The sequence below is a fragment of the Mustela nivalis genome (assembly GCF_964662115.1).
Source record: "Mustela nivalis genome assembly, chromosome: 4".
Classification (NCBI taxonomy): Eukaryota; Metazoa; Chordata; class Mammalia; order Carnivora; family Mustelidae; genus Mustela; species Mustela nivalis.
In genome coordinates, this window is record NC_139023.1 from 3,945,828 (window position 1) to 3,952,676 (window position 6,849).

Here is a 6,849-nt window from a genome sequence, read left to right on the forward strand (position 1 = left end):
CCTTCATTCACCAATTATCCACTGAATAGTCACTGTAAGTCAAAAATGAATAACTCCTCAAATATCTTTCTATGTATAATTGTGACCATTGTTCTGAATAAACAAAGTTCCTATGTGAAAGGCATTTGGTCACTACAGCAGGTCTTTATGATTTCAAGCAAGAAATATTTATTGAGCTCTTACGAGAGTAAGAGCTTTCCCTGATGTCTTCACTGATCCTGTCCCCTTAGGAAGAGTTCTTCTGCATCCCATGCCTCTGCACAAGATTCCCCTTTTACTATCAGTGCACACATGCTTTACCATCCTCCAGGTGTCCATGCTACTAAAGCCCACTCCTCTGTAATGAAACTGTTTCCAGAATGATAAGAACAAAATTCAGATACACAAGTCAGGAATCAAAAATCTTGCTTTTTAAAAATACTATAGAATTTTTGGCTGATTATCAGTGGAGCGGATGACTTTGAAAATATTTCAGTGGCTGGTACCTGCTTATTGAAGTCTTCCAAGTGTTGTTATCAAAGGGAGCCGCAGAAGAAATAATGCTGTCTCCAGTTACTACTGCAAACGACTGCTTGGGAACCTGATCCACCCAGCTTTGCGATATACCTAGTTCAATGAGGGAGAGGGTGGACCGAGGGCAGGTGCCTCCAGATATAAAATATGATTCGAAAGTGAGCCAAACTGCTTCTAATAAAGACCTTCTGTTAATAACACTTCTGGATTTGATGGATCACGTCAGTGGGACAAATAAAAAGATGTTCTTGTGAATCGAGGGTGGTGGCTCGTCCTGCCTAAGGATCAAAAAGGAGGGATCCTGCCCGACCCCTACACTCCCTCCAACCCACTTACTAGTGCTGGAAAGGAGCCTCCAGGGCCTCCAAAACAATTAAAGCTGGGTCTGCTCTCTCAGGAGGGGAGGTCTGCATGGGAAAGCCGGCAGGCATGGCACAGCCCTTCCACTAGCCAAGTGCTGGCATAAGGGCTAGGCTGTGACATTACATGCTAGAGGACAAAATCACAAAAGCAAAGTGGGGAGAGATTTGAAACCTGTTCTCCTTCTCCACCCCCGACTAGCCTCCAGTCTCCACCTCAAACACCAGCCCCTCCAAATCAAGCAACAAAAGGCAAGCGATAAGATAAGCCCACCACTGAGCCTGCACATGAAGATGGGCCGGAAGGGTAAGTCATTTCTTTGAGCTCATCTCACATGCAGCCAGCTGAATATAAATTTCCCTCTATCTCATCAGGCTCTCACTGTTTGGCCTCCTCTGACTGATATTGGCTCATCATACTTAATCTAGGGTGAAATTTCCTCGTCTGAGCTAAATTACTCGCAGCCATCAAGGGAAGCGATATTTATTTTTCGTGGGGCTAATGACCTGTCCCCCAGACCCACCCACTGATGGTTATTTACTGGGGCCCAGATGCTTGAGCTCAAAATGAGTGCTAATGTCAGCAGGTGCCATCGCTCATTCAGCTCCGTGATTGAATTGGAGCGGTCCCATTGACATTGACTCTGTGACTTTTAAGGCCATTACCCTCAGCCAGAGATGAACCTCTCATCATGGCTATGACAGTGACAGCTGATTAGCGACAAATTACAAGCAGGAAGGTGCAGAGGCTTTATTGGGCAGGGCAGGACCAGTGGTAAGGGTGAGAAGTGTGGGGAGAAAGAACAGGAGGGAGAGAGAGAGATGTAGAAACAAGAGGAGAGGAAGCAGAGAGAAAACATCCAACACTCCTCCTCTTTTCTGTGTGTGCTTTCATCAGTTCTAAGCTATGAGCCCAAATATATTTATGCTTTGCCTTTATTTATATATGACATTTAAACACACAGAGATTCATATGTATACAAACAAATGCTCATGGTTCAACATGAAAACTTTGAGCAGACAAGAACTCTCATTTAGGGAATTTGGGTAGGAAACAAGAATATAATTTTAAAAAACAATAATCCGTAGACTATTCAGACAAAGGGATCTTTTATTAAACAAAGCAAATCAAAAAAACTCTTTTGAAATTTGCTTAAAAACTGTTGTTATAGTTTGTAGCCAGATTGCTTTAGTAAAGCCTTATGTGAATTGCTGCTTGAAGAATATGAATGTAAAGTTCTAAATATTACCTTAAACTGAAGCTCATTTTAAAAAGCCATTCATTTCCTCAAACTGTTTACTCACTAGACTTTAAATCAAAGCTTTTGGATTTTAAACTTAAATATAAGAACTAAAAATTATTTTCTGAAAACCCTTTAAGTTTAAAGGTTTTTTTCCGTTTTCTGTTAGGCGTGAGGACGGGCTTGGAGTGTTTTATATTTGTGCAAATGATTCAGAATCTTAATATCCAGAATGGGAAAGTCAGATTGAGAATTCTAGACCACTTGGGATTTTGAAAGCCAAAACCTGAAGACTCAAAAAGAACACTGACAGTAGCTATGTCAATCATACCTCGATAAGTTAATCAATCAATCAAAAAACAGAACACTAACAATGATTTTTTTAAAATTTTTTTTCCAAAATTTTTTACGGAGTATAGTTGACACACAACATTACATTAGTTTCAGGTGTACAACATAGTGATTCAACTTCTGCATAGGTTGTGCTAGGCTCACAAGTGTAGCTACCATTTGAAGTGACACTGGTTTTTGAGGCCTGGACCCTTCTTACTAAGCAGCAGTTTGGACAAATGTCCCATGTTCCTGACACCACATGTAACCACTTGAGAATACGGCTCTAAGAGCAGCCTCGGTTTTTCCTCAGCAGAGCAGCCTGCCTACCGGCTCCTTCTCTCTAAAACAAACACCTGACCAGGTACTGTCCTGCTCAAAATCCTTCAATGGCTTCCAGAACCCCTTAACATGAGCCATAGGCCCTGGCTAATCTGCCTCAGGCTGTCCTCTCCAAAGTTAATCCCCAATATTCCTCATATAACATTCTATGACCAAGCTATACTGAACGTCCTGGGGTAATTTCAGTGCACCATGCCCTCCCTTGCCCTTGGGCTCTCCAGCATGTTACCCAGAATACTCATTGTCCTTTCCCCAAACTTTGCTGACCCTACACATCCTACAAGTCAAAGACGAGACAGCACTGCCAACAGGAAGCTTTCCTTGACCTCTCAAGGACAGCTGGGTAGATGTCTCTCCCTCCTTGGGACTCCTTAAGAGCCCTATAAAAGCACTTCCTGTGCTGTATTCTGACTACTCATCTCTGTTTCCCTCACTAGCATCTAAAATTTGTTCACTAGTAGATCACTGGCTCCCTGCAAGTGCTGTGCACAAAATAAAGACTCAATAGTCATTGATTGCCCAGATGAGCAAAATGAATTAAAAAACTAAGAGCGAGTTCCTGGTACCTGGGAGATTGTTAGCAGCCTCCACAGTGAGAGGCCTGCACCTTCAAGACAAAGCGGACATTGGATTTCAAAAGGGACCCTGGGCCTCCACCAGCTCCCAGAATTCTCCTCTTCATGCACTCCTTCCGACTTTGACATCATATCTTCCTGAACTTTGTCCTCGCATTTACAGTATGAGCTGGATTTCTCTAGGGAGCTCACCAACAGTGTCTTACCTGCTTCCACCCTGATTACCATTCCCGGTGCCCTCCAATGCCTCCCGGCACCTGACTCTGAACCAGCCCCTCCTTGGCGACTCTTGCTTCACTGACAGCAATGCATGATCACGGGCTGGGTATTTTTCTCTAAAAGGCAGAAGACATGGCTCTGTACTAAAGCAATACAGAGGAATAATCTTTTTCTGATGACAGGATCACATAGCTTTTTCAAATGCTGTGTATGTTAAGAGTTTTACCCCTCCCTCAACCTGCCTGAATCATATTCCTATTGTAGGAAGAAAGAGAGACGGAGTTCTAGAAAGCCAAAACCGTAGCTGCTATTTATAACCAAGGTAACTTGGACCACAAAGCCAAGGTTATGGGCAAAGTAAGATACTGCAGAGAAAGCCAAAGTATTAAAAAAAAAAAAAAAAAAAAAAAAAAGACAAGGAGTTCAGAGGCGCCCTGAAACTGAGTGGGGTCAGAGGCATCTACCTGAATCTGAATATGAAACCGGAAAGACAAAAGCAAAAGCAAGGGAGTCAGGAGGAAGGCGAAGCCACTTTCAAAGCCATACCCCAGAGCGGCCACATGTATGAGTCACCAGGGAACACCGAGAGCCTAGATGAGCCCAGAACAAGGAGACAGGTGCAGAGCTCAAGCAGATGAGAAACTATGCCGCATTAATGACCACTTCAGAGCAGCATGGCCCTGAGGGAGCTACTCAATCTCTCTAAACCTCAGTTTTTTGCCTGAAAAAGTGGGATTAATCATATACGTCTAACACATCTGTCGTAAGAATCAAGATAACATACATAAAGTTCTTAGGCTGCTTACATTCTATACCAAAAGAAAAAAGAAAAAAAAAGTGCTTAGGCCATTACCTGGCACTTATTAAGTATTTAATTAGTGACCGTTGTCATTGTTGTTGCTAATGCTGTTATTTAGTTATTGATTTGGAAAGTGGCCCAGATCACACCCATATATTTTTCTTTACATGCCTGTAGTATTATTCAAGCAGTATTACTTAAGATCAGACCTGTTGGGGTTTGGCAGCTCAATAATGAAATCACCCTGTTCTCTGTCCTGAGCTTGGAACTAATAAAGTAGAAGACGCGGAAGTCAGACAGATGGTGATCAAAATGTCAATTGTATTACTGGTAAAGTTGGGCTGAAGAACACGGGTGATCTTTGCAGCCACAAAGCTGGCTGACACTCCCCTGAATGAAACACACACCTGGACACAGGCACCTGGACCGGCACAGGGCAGAGCTATGCTGCCAAGTTCACTGCCAAGTGAGGTGAGCCTCCTGGACTGCACTCCCTACGCAGGCCTGGGACAACTGGGCCCTGCTGTTTGCTTCTCCTCCTGACTCACCTCTCAGGACAGACTCTTCTCCTTCTCCAGAGACAGAGAAGAGCCAGCAGGGATCCTCTAATCAACCTCCGCCCTGGAGACAGGAGTAGGGAGTAAGTGCTCCTACCAGGCATGGCCATAGCCACTGGGCCCCCAGAACGTCTGGTTCAGACCCCACTTAAGAATATGTATGTCTCAGTCCACTAGAACTCAAGGAACTATGGGTTTCATGTTAGCCTAATTTTGCTTTCTTGAAAGAAAGCACCATTCAACTGTTTAATTTCATAACTTGCTATGAGAGATCCTGAAGGACTGTGGGTTCCACAGCGGCCTTGCACACCCTAGTGCCCTGCCGCTGCTCCTGCCCATCCTCCTTCACAGGGGCTTAGCCCCTAATTGCTCCTCTCCAACCCTCCTGATAAGATCCAAATTGCCCAACAATCACTGCTCGGCCACAGAACAAATTCCATGTCCCCCGAGAACTGTACGTCATGAAGTATTCCGGAACCTGGATGACTTCTTGCCAGCCCCTTCCTACTAAGTCTCAAAAACATTCCACATCTTTCTCCAAGTTCAAATGCTCTTTCAGAGTCTCCTAAACCTAGCCTTCTCCAATAACAACCTCGGCAAGGGTTGCTCTGGTTTATTTACACCCACATTGGAATTCTCTGTGGGATCGTTCTACGAGATTCACAGCCTCAAACTGGCCCATGTTCAGTATCACTGCCACGTATCTTAGATACATGTGATATGTGAATCCACCAAACCAAAACATCTTCGAGAAGTATAAAACTCTAGGTCTGAAAGGGACCATTTACCTCACAAATAAATAGAGTTTCTTTAAATGGCCCTCATGGTCTGAGGCTGAAAACTACCTATTTAACTACGGCCTCCTCAGCAAATTCAGAGTTTAATCTATTAACCTCAACGTACTTTTAAGCTTGGTGTGGCAAATGGCAAAATGCTATATATTAGAAGGTCCACATAGGAAAACCTCAAAGATTGAAAAAAGAAAAAAAAAGAAAAGAAAACCTCAAAGAAGGTGAATAAAAAATACTTCACCGACATAATCAAATCAATATAGTCCACTTCCCACAGAGCTTATCGCTCCAAATAAGTCAAAAGATCACTTGCTCAACATCTATTTTGTGCATCAAAAATCAAATGGTAAAAAATGACGAGAGCAGTCCATTTTGTGGTATTTCAGATAGCCGTGCCGGGAAGCCGTCCCTCAGTCTGAGTCCGGCCCGCCGAAAGTTAAAGCAGCAGTAGGACAATCACAGACTGGGAAGGAGGAGGTGACTGCGACCCCACGAAGGGCCCACTCACCAGGGTAGGGCTGTGAAACCAACTATCTGAACACGATAATGTCCCACTCGCCATCCTGACTGGTCAATTTGGATGACATATTTTGGGCATCTCTGCCGAGTCCATGACTGCAACTTGTACACCGTCCACAAATCCCCATCTGCAGCCACAGATGGTCCACAATTTTCCCCCCATGTTTATAACAGCTCTTGGGGGTGGGAGGAATGAAGGTTTCACAGCCAAGCTGCCCTAGTCAGGTGAGTGTTCAGCCCTGTTGAACTACAGTATATCTAAAAACCAAATTTACAGAATTATACTTATTCAGTGCTGGCGAACTGGGTCTCAAAAATTATGCTGCACAAACATTACCCAGGAGAAAATCATCTTTGGCACATTGCATACCACTGATCTTTAAAAACTGGTAAATGAAAGAACACTTTCTTTTTAGAATAATTTATATTTCCAACTGTGGACTGGACACCATAAAGCTATGATCTCCAGTACAATGGCCACTAGCCACACTTGGCTATTTAAAGTAACTAACATTATATAATACTAAAAATTTATTTCTGTCACACTAGACACATATAAAGTACTCAATAGCCACATGTGGCTAGTGGTTAGTTTATTGGACAG